The 21,998-nt window shown below is 39.6% G+C and overlaps 1 pseudogene; it reads left to right on the forward strand.

The window, feature by feature from the left end:
* The first annotated feature begins 15,192 nt into the window (after nt 1–15,192).
* LOC100446755 (serine/threonine-protein kinase RIO3-like) overlaps nt 15,193–21,998 on the forward strand; it is a 78,525-nt pseudogene continuing 71,719 nt past the window's right edge.

Here is a 21,998-nt window from a genome sequence, read left to right on the forward strand (position 1 = left end):
GAGAGAGTGAATTTCAGACCCTAAAATAATGAGTTGTAACTAAACTCAGGATAGACATGGTCAAATATTTATGGGCACTTTTGTTCTCTGTAAATTAAGCTGATTGTTTGAGTAAAGACTGGCCCTCATAAAGTTAGCTCAAAATCCTATTTTAAAATTTGAGTGTCACATGTTTGGTTCTCAACACCTCAATCAAACTCCTTCCTCATGCTTTATTTAACTTGGGCATGGATATTAATAAAATACTGTATGTCAAATTATTCACTTAAAATAATTCTACTCTTCATCAGCCCTTCAAATTCAGGGTACACAACCAGAGGGAAGCTAGCACAAATTTACTAACTGCAAACCCAGGCTCTGATCATCTCAGCCAAATTTGACAAACCTCCATTGTTTACCTACCTATGGTGAGCCTCTTAGATACTCAATTGAGAGACTAACTCGGCATCCAAGAAACTTCCAACCAGATTCATTTTGGGGCCTATAGCTCACATTCCTTTATGGTATCTGTGAGACCAACTTGAAAAACCAGGGTCTTTCACTGTCATATTCATGGCTTCCCTTGTGTCATAGGCATGTTCTAATCAAATCGGGGAGGTTACTTCCCTAAGCCTCCTCAGAGGAAGGTTTAGCATCTGTGCTTCGTCTTTGATCCTCTGTATTTATCTAACTGTTAGCCATTGTATAACCTTAAATGTTAGCCTCCAGCTAATCTATCTTAAAAATAAGAAGACTGTGACAGAAATTATAGGAAGATGTCTATAAACATATTAAGAGAACAGAGAGCATCATGATGGAAGTCTTCATAATATAGATTATTAGAAGTTAACATGCAATCACTATTAATAACAATATGTTAGCATTGAGCTAGGCAGTTGACATAAATTATCTCAGGTATTCTTCCAAAATTTGTATGAGGAAATGTCTATTATTATTTGTATTTTACATAAGACTCACGAAGATTAATGACTTTCTGAAGATCATGGTGTTAGTAAAAGGTAGAGCAAGGACTCAAAGGCAGATCTGATTGCATTGCTTATTTTTTATTATCTCCCAACTTTCTTTTGTGTATATCTTTTATGCTTGACTACACATTTCCTTTTTGTTACATAAGAAGGGCCTGTTAGTTTTACAAAAATCTTAAAATAAAATCACCTGAAAATAGATAACTAAATAGATCTGAGATTAATTAACAGAATTTATATAACATTTTGCATTTTCAGGATATTGGAACAGAATATTAGGGGTAGACAGAGAAGATTCTTTAGGAGGACTTGACCTTAACAGTTTTACAATTTAAAAATATTATTTCCAAAGTAATAAGCATTTTTTTCTCCTAGAGTGGAGACTAGAAGTTATTGTTCTTTTAGAAAAATTGCTTGAATGGACATTTAGTTGAGCATATCAAAGGGCAAGTTCCCTGCATTCCTGGGAATGCCATAAATTCTATGAATTCACCCCAAGCAGAGACTTTAGGCTGAGATAGTAAGCATTCTGCTCAGTAAAGTAAATGTGTGCCCCTAAAACTCAGAGGAGTTTGTCCATTCTTAATCTGTATGTGCATCATTTATGCCTAAATGCTGTGGTCCATTCTTGGTTGCCAGGTATATGTGCATCAAGTTTTCGATGACAAGAGCTTGGGACAAATAATTTGACTCACAACTTAACTTCTCTTCATGTTATGTAGAGAAAAGATAGTGACAAGAATTACATTTCATGCTGCTCATCTTGAGTGGGATAGATAGAATAAACCAGATTAGAGGGTAATGTATTCAACTACTATTGAGGCTGTTTTGTCAAAGTCATGGGGCCAGATCAAGCCTATGGATATAGGAGGTGAGATTTTTCCTGTGTGGATTTCCGCATTGTAAACTGTCCTGGGAAAGACTTAATGATGAAGTGGGTCTTGCTTTGGGAAAGCCTTCTTTATATTTTCACTGGGCCTGAGTGTTGCCTGGCCTTTGCAGTGAATGTGGTGTTAAGTGTGAGTTACCCCCTGCTGCATGGAAACACTCCACAAGTTGGTCAAGAAGCTGGCTGAGTGGGGAATGACAATGTCAGATTTGGACTCAAAGAGTAGCCACATCTAGTGGTGGTCATAGTGACTGCCTACAATGTTTTCCTCATATTTAACCCTTCAGTAAAGCTAGTGCCCTATGAGGAAGTGCAGAGGGACTGCCTAACCATGTGATGTAGTGTCCCCGCTCACATTAATGTGCATTGAGAAGGGAAGGGAGCAGGTGGTGGGCTAAAGGGGAGTGGGAAGCATGAGACTGTGGCTTGGCTCAGCAAAGAAACAAAATCACCAGTCATGGCCAAGCATAGTGGCACATACCTGTAATCCCAGTTACTCAGGAGGCTGAGGTGGGAGGATCCCTCAAATTCAGGAGTTCAAGTCTAGCCTGGGCAACATAGTGAGACCCAGTCTCAACAAATAAATAAATAAATAATCACAAGAGTCAACCAAGTCTGAGGTGGCAGGGTAGATGGAGGAGGAAGAGCCAGGGAGACCTGATACCAAACATGTATTCAAGATGGCACCATGAGGATTCTAGAAACAGCTGGGGGGCACTTTTGGGGGGCAGATTTCCAACAATGAGGCCATTGGGACTGGATTTTTTAAAAAGAAAGAAAAACATATTTGTTAATTATAGATTGTTAAGATCTAGAATTTGGCTGGGCACCATAGCTCACATCTGTAACCCCAGTACTTTGAGAAGTCAGAAGTGGGTAGATTGCTTGAAACCAGGAATTCAAAACCAACCTGGTCAATATAGCAAGACCTCATATTCACAATAAAAATTTAAAAATTAGCTGGGCATGGTGGCCTGTGCCTGTAGTCCCAGCTATTTGGGAGGCTGAGGTGAGAGGATTGCTTGAACTCGGGAGGTCAAGGCTGCAGTGAGCTGTGATTGCATCACTACACTCCAGCCTATGCAACAGAGCAAGACCCTGTCAAAAAAAAGCCTAGAATTTACGTGTTACACAAGGATGGTAAAACAGATTCAGAAATAGCTAACAAAGACTTGTGCTGCTGCAGTGGCAAGTGCCGAACAGCCTGTCCCTAACTTCACTCAGGCCCCATACCTGACCTATTCACATAGGGCCATGTGTGCAATGCTCTGTACAAATTACTTACTAGGATAAAAGGCAAATATACCTCCAAATAAAGCTTTACTCCACCTCCCCACATTCATTTAGTCCACTGTCCACTGCTACCCTCTAAGGGATTAAAAGAAAAAGATATATATGTAGTGGGGGCTTCTTCAAAGCAACCAGTGTTTAAAATGCATGCCCCTTCCCCAGGACACCTTCTGCATAGAGAATTATATAAAACATTCACTACACTCAACAAATTGAAATCGAAGAAAATTTTATCACAGTGTGAGATACCTGGCTACTGATTCCATGTGATATATGGCTGTACGTTGATATATTTTTTATTAACTTATTCAGTAAATACTTATATAGTCCTTTGTACTAGGCACTATATTAGGGGATTAGATCACAGTTTTTGCCTTTATGTTGCTTACAGGCTATTTCTGAAAGGATATAAGAAGATATACATGTGGGACTCTAATGCAAAATGTGGCAATTTGGAATCACAATAGAGACCACACAACAATTGAAGGAAAATTGATGTTACTGATAAATCCTGAGAAAAACTGCTTTCTACCTAGACGTTTATTTCTAAGGGTTATAATCATATATACAAAAGGGATTGGGGAGAGCAAATGTATGGCATATGCTCTGTGGATTTTATTTTTAACATAGGGTAAACTCAAGTGGAAATGTTTCTTGTAGGTCTTTGTGTAAGAAAACCTGAGAATCAAAGTGGATGTTATTTTCAAATACGGTTTTGTAAAATACAGAAGATTGTTGAAGTGAATAGTTCTTCTACTGCCGCTTTTTTTCTGTTGTGACCTCGTAAAAGAATACAGAGCTGTGAATTAAGAACCTCAGAATAAATTCCTCAGAGCAATTACGACCTCAGAGTATTTAAATAGCCTATTAGATCATCTTTTTCAAATACGAGCTACTTTAAATATACTTTAGTAGGTGGTCAATCAATCAATCAATCAATCATCTTTCTATATGCCTGATGTACCTGGAATAAGAAAGGTAAAGCTATCCTCAACTGTAAAGATTGGAGAATGAATTTATTTGCTCAAAAAGGCTTCTACCATATAACATGGGCCTTTACTACTAATATAATACGTATATAGAACCCATATTTATCTCAGACAAAAAAAGATCTTTGGGTTTTTCATAGCAACTGTATAACTGTTATTTGAACCTTAAATTCTATTATGAATGCAACTGAAAAAATATGCTGGGTGCCATGATAATAGTTGATTATTTTGGTGACTAAAAGTAACAGATACATATACAAAGCTAGAACACAAAACTAAAATCTTCAGTTTGACCCTGTGGGACATTTAATTCCATAAGAAGATGGGGCTATCTTCTCTCTGAGTCTGTCAGTATGAATAAATTTCAAAATTCTCTGACCTGCCCATCCAACTAACTGCAAATGACTGACTCACTGATGAGATCTTATAATTTCACGAATGCATACCAAATAAAACAATGTTTTGTGGCAGCTGGTTCAGAGAAGTGGCCTCAGAAAAGAAGTAGCTCTATGGTTCTACCTCCTTATTACCACTGTTCTTCTAGGAAGGACAGAACAAAAGTATTTTTGGAATTTTTCTATACTCTAGGAACTGTGCTAGGTACTGAGCATGCAATGGCAGAAAACTCACACCCTGCTCTTAAGGAACTTAAAATCAGCCTGAGCACCTTCCAGCTTTCTCTAATAATAGGAAGTGCCACTTGAATTTTCTCTAAGATTGAAAAGAAAGTGAGCCAGAAAATAGCCAAACTGCCAACCCCTAATGTTTATAAATGGATCTTTCCTGGGATGCAGCAACAAAATAAAGCTACTAGCACAATCAAGGAGTCCATCAAATTCGAGTTTATTAGCTATGTCTACGTCCTTTTCCTGATTGTACCCAAAGAAGACATTTCTCTCCCTCTCTAATCCTTGGTCTTTATAGCAAGGCGGGCATGTCTGATTGCTCTAGAGTTTATCTCCCTTCTTGAAAACAACTACTCTTCTGGGCAGTTCTTTGGGCCATTGCTCTGTCCTTTTTGGATCAAGACCCTCAAACTCTTCATACTTCACTAGCCTGGTTCAATTTTTCAGTCTGATGCCCTCCAGCTCCTGACTTTCTTAACTCAATCTCTCAATCTGTTATATATTACTTAAGGTCTTGTAAAAACCCTCCTCATCCTTCCTCATATATATACATATGAAAAACATACATAAGGTCGATATAGACATATGATATAGATTATAAAGATATCATATATATTGTGTGTGTGTGTGTTTCTGCATATATATGGAATCTCTTCTACTGCTCTGGCTAACCTTCTCACTTTACAATAAACTAAATTAGGATATATAAGTATATGTATTTTCATGGCATGTGAGGGGTAAATAATGATGTGCACAGCCTATATAAATACTCCTACCTAGCATTGTACATTCATTTTGTTTTATCTGGGAAGAATTTTTAAGCATGGTTATAGAGATGAAGGAAAGACTAGAAGGGGAAATAGTTTCTGGTACAAAAGACAAGAATAGGAAACTAGAATGTAAAGGATTTAAAACACATGATTTCATTTTACATGAGCTTTAGAGATAGTAAAAACTATTCTAACTATTTTAGAGTAAAAAATGACACATTTCACCATAAAAAAGAGGCAAAAGGAAAACATTTTTGAAAATATAAAAATTACAGAAGACATTGACTAAATAACATTGTGTGTGTGTGTGTGTGTGTGTGTGTGTATTTAGAAAGAAATAAGGCAGAAAGATAACTGCAGGTTATGACAGAATCAGCTGATAAAATATGCCTTCGAAGAGAAATCTGTGAATTATAAAGAAGCTTGTATTATAATAATTTCTTTTTATAATCTGACCTGCCCGCCCTCTCAGAGCACATACTATCTCTTTTGCAATCAGCAGTGGTTCCATCAAAGTCTGCCTTGTATAAATATTAACTCATCTTCAAAGAAGCATGCAAGTCTTAAATTCAAATCTATTTTGCTTTTCTAGGCAGGTAATAGACTCTTCTAACTACCTGCTTGGTTCCCCGTTCCTGCCTTGATGTAACCTTCAGAGTGAGGTCACTAAAACCCTAGAGACTCAGCCTTGATCAGTTTCTTAGTCTAGGCTGGCCTCCTGGGACTTATAAGGAGGCAAAACCAACAGCACTCTGTCTCTGCTTTTGTCCAGAACTGCTGAACAAAAATGTCTGGCTCTGACCATAAAGCCTACTAAAGAATTTAGGCTCACAATTTATTTTTCTCTCTGTCCCATTTCACTAAATTATCCCCAACTTTTCCATTTCCCCATGTCATCTCATTGCTGTCATTCTGTCTGTGAACTCCATCTTTTTATGTATAGGTACCTGCTACCTGCTGTCCCAACTTCCTAAAGGCATGAGATACCCTCCTGCCAGATCCACGCTTTTTGCCACCTGTTGAATCCCTTCCCTTCCCCGATGCCAACTTCCATGCCTGCTCTGCAAGTTTCTCCCTATCATTTGTTCTACTTCCACAGTTCAGCCTAATCTCTAGATTTTTACCTTTTCCTCACAGGCCTTCCATGTTACTGACTGGGCAACATAACCACTCCCAGCATCGTCTAATCATCGAGGCTGAGCTTTGCGTTGGTTTCAAAGGATTGACGAACAGACTCTCTTATGATGAGACATACCTCCAGATATAAAAGAACTCTTACAGATCATGTATTCCAAATCTCATAGCAATGAGGATAAATGGTCTAATATTATATACCTTGTTTCATAGTTTTTGTTCAAAGGAATGCTCAAGGAATACATATGTTAATAAGATTTCTGATCCTATGTATATCTTCCAAGGCTTGGGAAAAAAAGGCTGTTGAGCACTTGAAGAAAATATGTGCTAAGTGCTAGGAATCTCACCATCAGAACTAGAAGAGTCATCCGACAGGTGTAGGATGGTTTTGTAAAGTACAGAAATGCAGGAGTAGGATGACTCTTCTAGTTATGATGGTGCAATTCCTAGTATTTCTTACAGTAGTTAAGTTGGGCTTTGAAAGATACAAAAAAAAAAAAAAATTCAGTAGGAGAAGAGAGAGAAGAAAACCAGGAGCAGAAATTCTTAGAGTGAAACCCTTTAGGATGAGCCTAGAGTAGCATGAGGCCAGGCTGATTAGAGTGGGGCTTTGTGCTGGAGCAAGAGAAGATGCTGGTGATACTTGTTCTAATCTATGTCTCAAAGTTTCCGCTGCCACAGAGAATTCAGGGGTAAGAATTCTGGGTTAGAAAGCAGAAGAACTCATGAAAGTAAGGTTTTTTGAGCTCTATCTCAACTGTGATATTGAATTAGCAGTTCAACCCTATTGACCTCATTTTTTTTCCAGTAGAAATAAATACATAAGACAAATAGCACTGCCTACACCTTGTGCCTACACTGAGAATGGTGTGCAAAATGTACAAAGAGAACTTCATTTAAAGGATTGTAACAAAACATTTTAATTTGTATTGAACGGTGTCTGTAATTCATCAATTTCATAATGTACCACTCTATTGTAGGATTTCCAAACACCAGGTTCCATTTTGCTTAGGGAAGTAATTATTGAGTGCCCACTATGTGCCATCCTGTTAGGGGAAGTGACATATGAATCCAGTCAGATCCATCAAGGTGTTGAGTTAATTCTACTGCCATGAACTTGGTCTCCAACGAGACTGGGATAGTTTAGAAGCCCCAGACTGCTCAAGGTGCCACAGAAAATGTCAGGCCCAGTGTTGTCTTTTTAGTTCTTAGGGATGAATCTGTGCCTTGGATTTAAGCTGAACTGAATTGCCCCACAGAAAACTTCAGCCCATTATTGAATCCTGGGCTTCGTGCATCAGATCATGACCCCCACTTCTCCATTGCCAACTCTTTTGTCCCTGGCAACAAGGCAGTCTTCTATGACTAAGACTCATACTAAGATCCTAAAAACCATCGCCTAAAGGCTAATGGGCCCTTTTCTCCTCACCATACATTTAGATTACTAATTAACTCATCTGCTACAAGTTCTCTAAGGGGTTATTTCTGCCAACCCAAGAAAAGCCACTTAGGCCCCCACTTCCCCCTGGTCCCCAGGGAAGGCTCTAAATGCTTTGCAGCCCTGCACACTTATAGGAAAGATGTAGCCATCTTATATACACAGGTTATGATCCCAAACCAGACTCCAGCCTGTTGAAAATTTAAGGGCCTAGTCTTGCCTTGAATTCTTTTCCTAGTGTAGAGTTTGTAACAAAGCCCTATGTCTGTGGCCCCTTTAGCTTGCAATGACTACATGCTTCTACACAATTCTCTCAATTCTGTTGAGAATGATCCTGTTTTCCGTGCAGTATTGTATCTCACTGAAATTAAACAATTAAATCTGAATCCTCAGGGCTTGCACAAAGAAACTTTCAAATAATCTCAGATGCTTACAGCCCAGCAGGACAGTTACAACCCTGTAATGTATCCAGACATCATGTCAGATACACATTAAAAATTCTAGCATCTCTATATCAGTGACAGATTTCACACACAAAGCCAAAAGATTCAAATCAGATCCTAGCATTCAAGCTTTTCAGTGAACAGCGCCTGAAATTAAATTACTTCGACCTGAAGCCCAGGCTGATGCTTAGCATTTCCTTTCTGGAGCCATAGTTCACCTTTAGAGATGTTCTAATTTCCCCTTTAGAGATATTGTTGGCAATTCCAGTTCCTGAAGAGGAGATTTGTTGCATTGCCAGACAGGGTCAAGCTTCCCCAGAGCAGGTGGTAAAGTATGTGTTGATTGTGGGAAAGCAGCACCAGGCGGATTTTCAAAGCCTGATCTTGTGATCTCATCAGATCATTGAGAGAAGTTTTAATCATTAATGAGCAAAATTCTCAGGAAGAATTCTGATTATTGTCATCTTTCCCTATCTCTGGGAATAGCATCTTTAGAGCCCCATATTAAATATAGCTTCAAAGAGAAGCATTGGGAATATGGTTTTTGAAAACCTCATATATCAGTTGGTACAGTTTTATGTGCTTAAACTTTTGCAAGTGTGAATTTCTGCTTTAGTTGTTTTTTCAATCTGCTTTATTTGATTTGGATGGTAGAGAAAAGACAACCATTTACTTTACAAAAAGAACAAATATTAACAGCTGCCTTGCTGGACTTTTTTGCATAAGTACAGATTTTTTAAGAGGGAAAATTTCAAATTTGACAAAATTATTAAATTGATATGATATATTTTCATTATACTAAATTAAATTTCACTGTCACATAGCTAAAGTTTTTACTAAAGATGCTGCTCTTTGGATTTGAATAAAACATTCATCTTCAACACCACACTAACACTATCTTGTAAGCTCCGTATATTATGTTAGTCTTGGGGCATTAACCTGAGAAAGGGAATTAGTTTGATTTAGAGGGCTTAAGCCAAATCCAATTTTTAGATTTCTCTGTAAACACAGAATTGCCATTGTTTTTTGAAGACTTGCTGTGTTTCTACAGCTATGATTATACCACAATAAAATGACATAAGATAACAAGACAGGGAAAAAATAAATCTCACGTATGAAACTGATTTTGGTATTTATTTTAGGGTTGTAACTGCACAATCCTCTTGACAGCTTCAAATCCTATTTCCAGTTTGATTTGACTTTGATACTGTATACCTAAAAGTGGGGCATGACATTGTAGAAAGACGGTAGAGCTAGAGGCTCTGTTTTTGCACTTTTACTCACTAGAATAGATGCTTAATCTCTTTGAATCACAGGACTGTCCCTTGGAGAATAGACATAATGATTTCTGAGGATATGTTAGTGTGATATTCTATTCCCAGAAAGTTATTACACTAGTTATAATAATATCACCTGGAGCCCTCACTATTAATATTCAACTGTAAAACAGATGTATTATAATAGTAAAGCTATAAGTAACACAGACCATAGTAGCGTAGCAAAGTGGGTGGAACTTCTCAGTATCTTTGTCCTGGACACTTTGTTTTGAGTTGATCATGGAGGCTCTGGGTATTTTGTAGAAAACATGGTTTACCAAGAATCCAAATAATAAAATCCCTGCATGAGAGTAATATGAATTATATGTAATTTATATTACTAAATTATTACTGTATTACACATAAAGCACTATTTTAAACCTGAGTATAGCGGTATTAGAGTTCTGTTTTTCTTGAAACTTTCTATAAGAAAACCCCAAGATATTTTCATGATTCTGTTCACCAATTTGAACTTTTTTTTTAACAACCCCAGGCATCAGATCCCAAAAGCAAAGGAAAATTCAAAACTCATGCAATTCTGTGGTATAAAAATTAGACCTCGACAAGGGGTAGATTCAGATACCACTGCCATTGTTCCTCCTGGCATTTATTTGCCAGTGTAAAAGATCCCAAGGGGATCTAGGTGGACAGACTTTCTAAAATTAATGACAAGTTACCAATGTGACTGTTCTCTTAAAGAGAGTTACATGGAATAGGAAGTTTCAGCTATACAGAAAATGAAAGCAGTAAAGAAAGAGAAAAAGAGGAAATCCCACTAGAAGATTAGCCAAGAGTTGTTCTAACAGGCAGGAATGTCTTTGGGAAATTCGGGATTCTAGAGCTGAAGTCAAAGTATTCTGATTATGAGATAAAATGGAGAAAGATGATTCCTTACTTTTGCCCATTCACTGACAGTATTATCCAGATAAGCCAAAGCTGAATCTTCAAGAGGGTCTACCATTTTGATTTCATACAAGGATTTCTTGACTAATACAAAGACTGCTACCTATGCATGGAAATAAAGAAATGGAGCTCACATTTGTTAAATGGTTTTTGTCTGTCATCCTTAGACATTGTATATAGGTAATCTCATTTATTCCCCACACTGAACTTGTAAAACAAGTAATATTTAATGCATTTAATAATGGTTGAAAAACCAAGATTTAGAAAAATATATAACCATTAAGTAGCAGAATCAAAATTTTTTCAGGCATAAAATTCCCATTTTTTTCCTGCTTGCCTTGTCACTTCCTGAAGCAGTTAGATTAAACTAAATCTAGGGTTTGGTGGGGCAGTGCAATTAACAATCAAGGGATCCAGGAAATGTAGCAGGTCTAGAGAATGTGTGTCCAAGGACAGTCAGCTGGACAAAAGACACCTTACTTCAGCAACACACTTTTTTTTTGTAAAATTGTGTAATCCTTTTTCTGTTAGAAAAGATAAAAGATTTCTTCCTTTTCTGAGACCAAAGGTGAGCTATCTACAGGAAAGACAAGAGAAATAAGCCATTGTCTATACCCAGGACTCAATGCACTATCCACCTTAAGCTAAGAGAGATCATCTTCACGTTCTCTTGCAGTAAGACTTAAGGCCTCAGCAGGTGCAGAGAAGTTCCTCCTCCACTCCTATTCAGAGTATAAGAGATGAAGAAGAGCTCCTCATCATCCAAGGACAAGGATGTCTTCATAACATCTCCATCTTTAGTTGTACCCGGGGTCACCATGTTGAATGACTTCAGGTGAACCACTGACATTGTGGTCTCTGTGAATGGTGGCCTTGGAGCTGGGCAGTATGCAGCCTGCATTGCCAAAATTGGTGACCTGGAAGGACTCAAGGGCTGAGACTTATACCTGTATTTGAGGACTAAGCCATCTGACTTTCTGACAGAGAACACCCTCACATATTCAATGTACCAGGACACAAATGAAAAGTGTTACGCAGATAGGCAAATAGAAACTACCATAAAGATACAGCTTCCAATCACTGTTGGTAGGTTTTCTTGTCCTTTGTCTTGTATCACTCCTATCCTTCTGCAGTGTGATGGGTCCCCTACCAGGTTACTTAAGGGTACATGTCCACTCCTTGAACTCTGAAGGCCTGGGCAGTGGGCCAAGGACACGGGGCTCAGTCAAACAACAGGTGTCCCTGAGAACCCAAACATCCTGGGGTATAACTGGAAACATACCAAGGAAAACAGTCTCATCGCACATACACAGTCATCAAAGAGTCAGAAAATTAACTTAAAACAGTTTAGAGATGGGAGGTGGGGCAGATCTCCAAAGTCATCCTGCTGCCACCCAAGAATGTCCTGTATGTAAGTCCTGATAGACTCATTTACTCTCCAAGCTGGACTTGTATGAGTTGTCCTTTGGTCTCTCCAGGCCCCTTCCCAGTTTGGAGTGGGTATTAAAGTCCCAGGATTTTCTTATAATAATTGGCATCATGAACAGGACCCCAGAGATCAAACGATGAGTCAGGAAGGAGTATCTGCAGAGGGAACCCTGAGGTGATTGGCATCAACCATGTGGGGTGAAGTTGCCTGGCTGCTTGACCTTTGTGGGCTACCATGTGAGTATGGGAACGCTCTGAAAGCACAGGCAGGGCCTGAACATGTACTACAGGATGCTAAGGTGTTAAAATACAATAAGGATGGCAAACACAGCGTTGTTGCAGCAGGCTGGCCATTGCTTTGGGTGAGGCTGGCTACTGAGAAATCATTAGAGCAGGAGAAGGAGATAGAAAAGTTAAAGAAGGAGCTGCACTTAGAAAGGGACAGCCGGGAGCAGTGGCTCACGCCTGTAATCCCAGCGCTTTGGGAGGCTGATGCAGGTGGATCACTTGAGGTCAGGAGTTCAAGACCAGCCTGGCCAACATGGTGAAACCCTGTCACTACTAAAAATACAAAAAAATTAGCTGGGCTTGGTGGCAGGCACCTTTAATCCCAGCTACTTGGGAGGCTGAGGCAGGAGAATCACTTGAACCTGGGAGGCGGAGGTTGCAATGAGCGGATATTGTGCCACTGCACTCCAGCCTAGGCAACACAGTGAGACTCTGTCTCAAAAATAAAAAGAAAAGAAAAGAAAAAAGAAAGGGACATCGGACATTCAAGTGTTTATGTCAGCTCTGGCTGGGGATTTCGCAAAGAAGCTAGATAAATGGGTAAGAACTTCAGTGACTTACGTGTTTAAAAACGTGGAAAAGTTCAAAGCATGCCAGGCTTTCTAGGACTCCCACTGGATACATGTTATGGCCCATTCTTGTGCACATTTTAAAACCAATGGGCAAATTACAGCAAGAAAAGTTCAGAGCTCAAATGATTAACCTGCAACTATAGAGTTAAATAGAGTCTTCTGAAGCTCTCTGTCTCTCTTTTCTTCCTGCTTTTAATCTGCTGTTATTAAGCTACCAGTGTTGAGATGAAACTCACTGTTTATGGTACTGCTAATTCAAAATCACTTGGAGGTTTTATTTTTCTTATACAGTTCAGCCAGTTCTAAATAAAATGCGAACATTGGAAACTAACTTGAAACTAAATTTTAAAATAATAATAAGAAGTTTTTAAAATCAGACTGCCAAAGAAACTGCTTTGCCCAAAATTTTGATCCACAGCTTTGCTTGGATTACCTATTGGGCAAATAAAGTTTAGCCATGTTAACAGGTCCCACTTTTTTCAGAAATACAATTTGGATTCATCTCTCTTTATAAGCTGCTAAGTTTATGATGCTGTCTCATGGCTAGAGTTCCAAGGTAAAAGCTATTGGATCTTTTTTTGTCTGTGTGTATACATGTTTAGATATATTTATGTATGTTACATATATGTGTTATATCTAATATGCAACCAAATTGGCTTATAAGTAAATGAGTACTCATAAATTAAGTCCAAATGCTTTTCAGATTCATGTGAATTTAGTAATCTTTAATAAATAAGCTGGCTTTAAAATTATTAGTAAAATAAAAATGGAAATGTCTTTGAAATTGTCAGTATATAATTTTGTCTGGGTTTGCTGATTAGATAAGTTCTATACTTGCCACTACTAGATGTTTTAAGATGGCAGGATTTGGCCGGGCACAGTGGCTGACGCCTGTAATCCCAGCACTCTGGGAGGCCGAGGCGGGCGGATCACGAGATCATGAGATCGAGACCATCCTGGCTAACATGGAGAAAACCATCTCTACTAAAAATACAAAAAATTAGCTGGGTGTGGTGGCATGCATCTGTAGTCCCAGCTACTTGGGAGGCTGAGGCAGGAGAATTGCTTGAATCCCGGAGGTGGAGGGTGCAGTGAACCGAAATCACACCACTGCACTCCAGCCTGGGCGACAGAGCAAGACTCCATCTCAAAACAAACAAACAAAAAAGGCAGGGTTTTATATAAACATTATGAGACTATACACCCAGCCAAAAGCAGGATCTTTTGTAATTTTTTAACAAGCAAGACCAGTTGAATACTGTTGGTTCAATAAAAACAGCTACATTTACTTACTTATGTGAACACCTGATATTCACAGGCTATGTAAATGGCTAACAGGGAAATAACTTGGAACAATGATTAGCTTTGTCTAATGTCTTGGTTCTCATAAGTAATGTAGGGAAACTGCTAAAACTAAATAAATGTAAATGAGATGAATGCTTGTAGGTAAACTTTTTGTAAAGTTTAAATTTTTAAAATTATTTTAGACACTTACTGGATGGCTGGGTCATTTCCAATTAAAAAAGGGTTATAATATGGGGCAGTGGTTACACTTCTGAGACGGTTAATGGAAAATAAACATAATAAAATCTATAATGTGGGGAAAACATTGGTGGACCTCAGTGAGCTGGCAGAAACCTTCCACCCATTACACACCCTAATAAGGAAAGGTGAAAAATGGGACCAGACACAAATAGAGCAATAGCTATTGGCTGTATGTAGGGCATTACAACAAATGGAGGCCACCACGTGTCTCACTGCTCTCAGTTTCATGTATGGCATGCCAAGATGAATAGACAGTGATCAGGGCTCCTGTTTCACAGGCTATGGTACTCAACCTGGGCATCAGGAAAAACCATAGACTAGAGGTTCCAGTTACCATATAACCCAACAGGGGCAGGCCTCATTTAAAAAAAAAATGCCCTGTTAAAAACCCAATTATGTGCACTGTCCCAGGATGGCTCTTTAAGATCTTAGACTAAGAATCTCCCTGAAGCCATACAAACTTTAAATAAGCCCCATGTACCACACAGGGCATCACTTCCTATAAATGATTGGCAAGGCCTATCAAACAGGCCCTACAAACTCTCAGGGTTACATCTGAGACACTGAGCCACGCTCCTGAAGCAGATGGCCAGACCATGCTCCTGAAAGCACCAGCGGGTCTGCCAAGCAACAATGGCTATGTGGACCTGAAGTCGAGCTTGAAAATACCTCCACGTTGGGCTGGTTTTATGGCACTGGAGTGTACCATGAAGACTGCTGGAGGGGATATGGTCCCAGCTGGGCTCCTTGATGGAAATCCAAAAGCCTTATTATATCAACATGTGGCAGCACCAATACCTGCTGGAGCCATCATAGTGCGGGTACATAGACAGGGCCAGAAAATTACCAATTGGCTACTATGCCCCCTTCCAGGGAGGAAAGCCATGTGTGGTACTGTAAGTGAGACCTGAAGCCCATAGCAGCCTCCCTAATAGGACCAATGGGAGAAAACACAGAGGTAATAATGTTACAAAAAATGGATACACCCATGAGGGTCCCTGCTATATACCTGTGTTTATGCCCATAGGCTGTTATTCCTGCTATCCATGGCAGCTGGTAATATCTTCCTAGACTGGGCTGTGACTATAGCTGCAGTTAGCAACCAGTATGACTGCTGGTTATATGAATACCTACCCCTGTCAAATGGTAATAATATGCTTTGGAATATTCTGTCTTTCTCTTGGCAACACAGAGTGACTGGTTTAACAGCACCAATAAGGCAACCCAGGCTCACTGGGGGTGGCCTCCACCCAGAGGCCCAATCGCCAATGCTATGGAGATGCAACAACATGTGCCGTTATAGCCACTACCTGTTGTGCCTATTGGAGGATTTCTTGAGCCCAGGAGTTCAAGACCAGCCTGGATAACATAATGAGATCCCATCTCTACAAAAATAAAATAAAATAAAAATTAGCTGGATGATGTGCACCTTTAGTGCCAGCTGCTCAGGAGGCCGAGTTGGGAAGATCATTTCAGCCCAGGAGTTCAAGGCGACAGAGAGCTATGCTTATGCCACTGTACTTCAGCCTGGGTACAGAGTGAGAGGCACTGTTTCTAAAAAGTAAAAGGAGAAGAAATGAAAAGAGCAAAAAAGAAAGTAATGTCACAGATGCTTTAAATCATTTGTCAGTTCAGATCCATAATACAACCTAATTAGGTTGCTCTGACTCATTCTCAAATTGGTTATATACCTTATCTACTCATTGGAGTTATATTCTACTGTGTATACGGTAGATGTGGTCTAATGCACAAGCCATGGTTATGCATTGTAGGCCCATATAATTCTTCCCCTCATATCCCACTAGGAGACTCATACACAAGATTGGTAGAAAGAACGTAAGAGCTGGGAGATAGGATAGATTGATGGATTGTAGTATGACGGGTTCCCCACCAGGATACTTAAGTGTGTTTATCTGCTGTTTGAATCCTGAAGGCTTGGCATTGGGCCAAGGCCATGGTGCCCAGCTGAGGAGCAGGTGTCCCTGAGAACCCAAATATCCGGAGGCATAGCTGGGAACATATTAAGGAAAACAGTCTTACTGCTGTCATACACAGTAGGCAAAGAGCCAGAAAATTAACTTTAAAGCAGCTTAGAGATGGGAGACAGGGCAGATCTCTGGAGTTGTCCTGCTGCCACCCTGCCTATAAGTCCTAATAAACTCATCTAATTACCAAGTTGGACTTGTCCAAGTCATTCTTTCGTCTCTTGGCTTCTTCACAGTTTGGACGGGGTGGGGGACATTACAGTCCCAGGCTTTTCTCATAATACCTTCAAAAGGAGCTACTCAATCTTCATCACTTTCATAAGAATCCACATGTTGCCACATGGTTGACTTTGTCTTCTCAACAGAGAAAAAATAAGTGAGCAAGTATGAGCTCTTACAGCTTCCGAGTCTCCCATTTTTTGGTCACCTAAAAGGTCTTCAATGCTGGGGAGGTCTTATCATTTCCAAAGCTAAATCTTGCACCTGGCTCTTAACCCAATTTTTCACTTCTCCCACTCTCAGAACTCATTTATTAATATGCCATTTCTCCCCTTATTTAGGCCCTGATCAATTTCCATATAAATATGCCATGGCCTACACATAAACTCTCAACTGCCAGATTTTCTCTTTTCCTGTTTACATTCCTGCCCTGCATTATAATTATCTTTCTAAAATAATTGTTTAAATTCTCATAGCAACTCTTCAAAGCCTAGTGTTTGATTCAAGACCCTTTACAAATTATTAACATCATTTTAGCCTTTCCTCCCATCATGTTTTATTATTATCTTGACACTACGGCCATACCTTTGCATAGAAGCATGAAACAGCAGAACATCTTCAGAAAGTGGCATAGTTTGTCTTGAGGGTAGGTACTGTGTAATATTTCTTTCAAATTTCTAGTGCTATCACATCCTTGAGTAGATTATAGACAATCAAGAAATATTAATTAAATAAGTTTCACACCGTTCTCCAAACATAGCTCCCTACTTCCAGTTTTCTTTCTCTCTCTGCCATCAGGACCTATTTCTAAGACTATTCCTGTCACTTCCTATTTATAAACCTTCAATTGGGCTTCATCACATATGTAATAACCAGAAACCTTTCCATCTTGGTATCCGAGGTAGCCATGATTTTTCCTTTCTCTATGTATCCAGTCCTTTACTCGTATTTAATCATCCCTGTCCCTCCTGATAGCACACATTATGAATTATGCTCTAGTGGCTTCCTGAGCACTTTAAACTTTTCATTTCTGCCTTTATATAAACTATGATCCCATCTCAGATTGCCATTTTCATCCATCTCCACCTGTTGTAGTCCTAATCCTCCTGAAAGGCCCAGTTCAAATCCCCCTTCATCTAAGAAGCTGACCCAGATTTCCCTATGCAGAACTAAACTCCGTCAATCCACGCTGGCTGTCACAGCCTTTTATCTGTAACATTTCTACTGCAATGAGCAATTTGTATTTTGACTTAGAATTAATTTATGCCTGTCTCTCACACTAAAATGTAAATTACTTGTTTGCATAAACCATATCTTATTTATATATACCTCAAAGCACCAAATACAACACTATAAGCATAACAGTTTCTCAACAAGTATTTGTTGGTTTGAATCAAAGAGAAATATTAAACTTATTATCAAAGCAGCATTGTTGGTGAGAAGAAAATCATGTATGTGTTTTATTGCCTTAATAAATTTGTGGGATTCTCCAAAGCATGAGGTTAATGATACAGCACCAAAATAAAAACAGGTAACCTTAATTTTGTGATAGTTTACAAAAATCAAGTCACGAAAATTTGAATTTGAGGCCAGGTATGGTGGCTCATGCCTGTAATCCCAGTGCTTTGGGAGGCCAAGGCAGGAGGATCACTTGAGTGCAGGAGTCCAAGAGCAGCCTGGACAACAGAGTTAGATCCCATGTCTAAAAAAATTTTAAAATTATCTGGGCATGGAGCCAAATGCCTGCAGTCCCAGCTGCTTGGGAGGCTGAGTTGGAAGGATCACTTCAGCCCAGGAGTTTGAGGCTGCAGTGAGCTACCATCATGCTGTGCCACTGTACTCCATCCTGGGTGACAGAGCGAGACCCTGTCTGTTAAAAATAACAACAACAACTTGAATCTGCTTGAATTTGAATGACTCAAAAGGCACTTTATTTCATTAGTATGAATAAAAGCATCAGAGATTCATTATCTATTTGCAGTATGATTCTTACCACTTTCATTGGTTAGTGATCACAACCCAGTATATTCTGTCACTCACATTAGAAAATGGGTTGACATGACTTCTTCAAACCCAAATTTTACACAATACAAAGGAAAAAAATGGTGTTTAACAGGCATGCATGTCCATTCTTAGAACTTACTCTTTCATTCACTCATCTAGTTGTTCATTCAAAAGTAACACTATTAAGGATAAATGAAAATATTCTTGCATCATTCTGTCCATTTTCATGTCCTCAGCTACAAATCATTCTTTTGACTTTACTGAAGTATATAAGACTCTGTCAGCTGGGCATGGTGGCTCATGCCTGTAATCCCAGCACTTTTGGAGGCCGAGGTGGGCAGATCATGAGGTCAGGAGTTTGAGACCAGCCTGACCAACATAGTGAAACCCAGTCTCTACTAAAAATACAAAAATTAGTTGTGCATGGTGGCACGCACCTGTAATCCCAGCTACTCAGGAGGCTGAGGCAAGAGATGAACTCAGGAGGCGGAGGTTGCAGTGAGCCAAGATCGCACCACTGCACTCCAGCCTGGGAGACAGAACAAGACACCATCTCAATAAACAAAACAAAACAAAAACCTCTGTATTATCAGGTAGGAGAGGGATTCTCTTGTTCTTTGAAGAATTTATCTGCCATGTTGTGAGTGAACCATGTGGCTAAGACCTGAGTGTGGCCTCCAGGAGCTGAGGGTGTTCCTCTGCTAACAAGTAGTAAGAAAGCAGGGAACTCAGACCTATCACCATAAGGAGGTAACTTCTGCCAACAACACATATGTGCATAGAAGAGGACCCTGAGCTCCAAAGGAGAAAATGGTCTGGGTGGCATCTTCATTTCAGCCTGAGGAGACCCTGAGTGAGAACCAACTATACTGTGCCCGTTTGACTTACAGAAACAATGCAGTAACAAATGTGTGCTGTTTCCAGCTGCCAGTTTATGATGATCAGTTACACAGCATAGAAAACTAACACTGGGGCCAGGATACTAATACTTACCAGTTTAGTCAGGCAACTATGATGAGTTAGGTACTGTGTTAGACACTGAACACATAGTATCTTATTTAATCATCACAACAGCTCTCTGAAGTAGATTGGAGTGTCCCCAGTATGTGGAGTAGGTAAATAGGTATTTCTCATTTTATAAATGAGAAAACTGAGATGAGAAAGGCCAAGTGATGCAAAAGTGACACATAGGAAGCAATTAGGCTGAGTAAAATATGTTTTCTGTATGTCAAATCTAATGTTATTTCTGAAGTTCTACAGTCACATGAAAACGCAACAAGTCAGCAATATAAAGTAGTACCAGATGAATCAACCAATTAGCGTTAGAGGAAGTAGTGGGAAGAAATGTGAGGTACCACATCAGGCTGGGATGTCTGGGAAATCTGATGGAAGAAGTGAGGTTTCAAATGAGCCTTAAAGCTGGATATAATTTTCCAAAGGGAAAGGGAGGATGAATACAGTAGTTCAGTCAGGGGAAATGGCAGGTGTCGAGCGCTAGTTTACAATGTAAACATGTTTAGAGAATAGCATTAGCAATTGCAATGGCAAGCATTGGGAGATGGGCAAGAAAAGTTAGATTTAGCCAAGTACATGGCATGACCATGAAAGTATTTTGGCCCTTGAAATACTTTGAGGGAGGTATAGGGTGAAAATAATCCTTTCATACACTGTATATTAATATAATAAGGTCAGAGAAATGGTATTATCTTAGTAGCTAATACCTTACATTTACCTGTTGGAAATGAATAAAATATATGTTTTGGGGAAAATATTCAGGTAAACAGTTGGTGAAATGTATGGGTCCTAAGTGGCTGGTATCAGCTGATACCAAGTATTAAGAAAAGAGGGAGAAAATATTTTGCATAAGGCAAGTGGGGAATTTTTTGCTTGGCTCAATGAAGAAAGAGGAGCAAAGAAAAACATGAAAAAGCACGAAGGAGAAGCATGGGCTATGGCTTGAATGTTTGTCTTCTCCAAAAGTCATGTAGAAATTTGGTTGCTGTGTAACACTGTTAAAAGGTGAGATCAGCCAGGCACGGTGGCTCATGCCTATAATCCCAGCACTTTGGGAGGCCAAGGCGGGTGGATCACATGAGGTCAGGAGTTCGAGACCAGCCTGGCCAACATGGCAAAACCCCATCTCTACTAAAAATACAAATCTAATTGGCTGGGTGTGGTGGCAGTCGCCTGTAACCCCAGCTACTTGGGAGGCTGAGGCAGGAGAATTGCTTGAACCTGGGAGACGGAGGTTGCAGTGAGCCAAGATTAGGCCACTGCACTCCAGCCTGGGTGACAGAGCAAGACTCCATCTCCAAAAAAAAAAAAAGGGGTGAGATCTTTGGGAGATGATAGGGCCATGAGGACTCCACCTTCATGAGTGGTTTAATGTCATTATAAAAGCACAAATTTGGCCCCCTCTTGCTCATTTTGCCCTTCTACATGGCAGAAGGCAGAAGGATCCAGTGTTCCTCCCCTCTGATGAATGTAGCAAGAAGTTTCTCACCAGAAGTTGGCACCTTGATCTTGGATTTTCCAGCCTCCAGAACTGTGAGAAAATTAATTTCTGGTTTTTGTAAATTATCCAGCTTCAGTTATTCCATTATAGCAGCACAAATGTACTAAGACAACAGGGACCAGCAGGATGAATGAAGGAAATAACAGTTCAAGTGATTGAAATGAATCCCCATATTTAATGCCTCATCATACCCAAAGCCCACTGAGATGACAAGAATACAGAGAGGACTGAGATGTTAGCATATTATTCAATTACAGAAAGTGGATTGGTCGTGGAATGTACGGATTAACAATGTAGAGCACATAACCCTCAGTCTGGCACACCGGCGGAGGCTAAAGAAGCTGAAAGGTGTTCTGCCCAGGGTGCAGAGGCTCCATGTCAAGAGTTGGCAGGTATGGAAAGCAAGAGGGTTGAGACAGAAACCGGGGTAATTAATTAAGCGACTATTTTTAGGACTAACTGCAGGGGTTACATGAGCTCCCTCCCCTCCAAAAACAAATCATTAGGAAAATCTCAAGACAATTAAAAACTTTCTGAAGTACGGGTAGAATTAGGGCTCAGCCATCAAACTAAAGTGAAGGCTATAGTTGCCCTGTCCTATCCACTCATCCTTTTCATTCAAAAATGTGGCATATGAGGGCAGGGAACTCATATGAGCTACATAACTAATCAATGGAGT

Source organism: Pongo abelii, chromosome 14 (assembly GCF_028885655.2).
Source record: "Pongo abelii isolate AG06213 chromosome 14, NHGRI_mPonAbe1-v2.0_pri, whole genome shotgun sequence".
In the NCBI taxonomy this organism is placed as follows: domain Eukaryota; kingdom Metazoa; phylum Chordata; class Mammalia; order Primates; family Hominidae; genus Pongo; species Pongo abelii.